This window comes from Chanos chanos, chromosome 9 (assembly GCF_902362185.1).
Source record: "Chanos chanos chromosome 9, fChaCha1.1, whole genome shotgun sequence".
In the NCBI taxonomy this organism is placed as follows: Eukaryota; Metazoa; Chordata; class Actinopteri; order Gonorynchiformes; family Chanidae; genus Chanos; species Chanos chanos.
Window position 1 is genome coordinate 42536978 of NC_044503.1, and position 1036 is coordinate 42538013.

The following is a 1036-nucleotide window of genomic DNA, read 5'->3' on the forward strand; positions in this document are numbered from 1 at the left end:
TACACAAAGACCAACAAAAAGAGGCCACAAAAGAAATCGTCTTTTGTTGGTCATCTCCTTTTCCTAATCTCTCCCTTTTCTCCTCTGTTCCTTTTCCTAGTTTCTCCCTTTTCTCCTCTGTTCCTTTTCCTAATCTGTCCCTTTTGATTCCTCTCCCTCTCTCTGTTTCTCTCTCTCTCCTTCCGCCTACACAGAATTTCACCGTCCACATGTTCAAACACTGTCTACTCTGAACAAAAACATCCCCCGACACAAGAAACAGTCAGTCACTAGCAAGCCTGAGACCACAGACAGCTTAATGACCACAGACAGCTTAATGATCACAGACAGCTCACTGACCACAGACAGCTCACTGACCACAGACAGCTTAATGATCACAGACAGCTCACTGACAGCAGACAGCTCACTGACCACAGACAGCTTAATGATCACAGACAGCATACTGATCAAACACAACTTAATGATCACAGACAGCTCACTGACCACAGACAACTTACTGACCACAGAGAGAAGCATCAGAGACTCACATGCACAGTAACTCACAGTGTCTAGTCGGTTAACATAAAATAAAACACTTACTGAAAGATGTTCATCAGAACATCTGAACTAACATCTGAAAATTTGAATGAAAAAAAAAGAGAGAATTTAGAGCTACTTCGGTCCAGATACAAGACAGTGTCAGATAATTTCCCTGTCCTAGAGCAGACTGAACTCAGAATGTACAGTGTGGTGTGTAATGTTGTCTGATAAAGATTTAGAACAGGAGTTAACACAGGCTGGTAAACACTGTTCAGTCTTTTGATGGCATTTGTAAGAAAGTAAATCTGTACATGATCATAGATTCTTCCTTGTTAAATTCTAAAAATGATTTCACTGGACTGACTACATGCATATCATTAAGATCATTAAAAATAAATCCATTTAAATTCAGTGATAAATATCAAATCTAAGTCTTTAAGGACTGTCAGGAGATGATCTCAGAACTCAAACACCACATCAGTACAAAGTGCCCAGTTCATCAACGTTTCACACACTG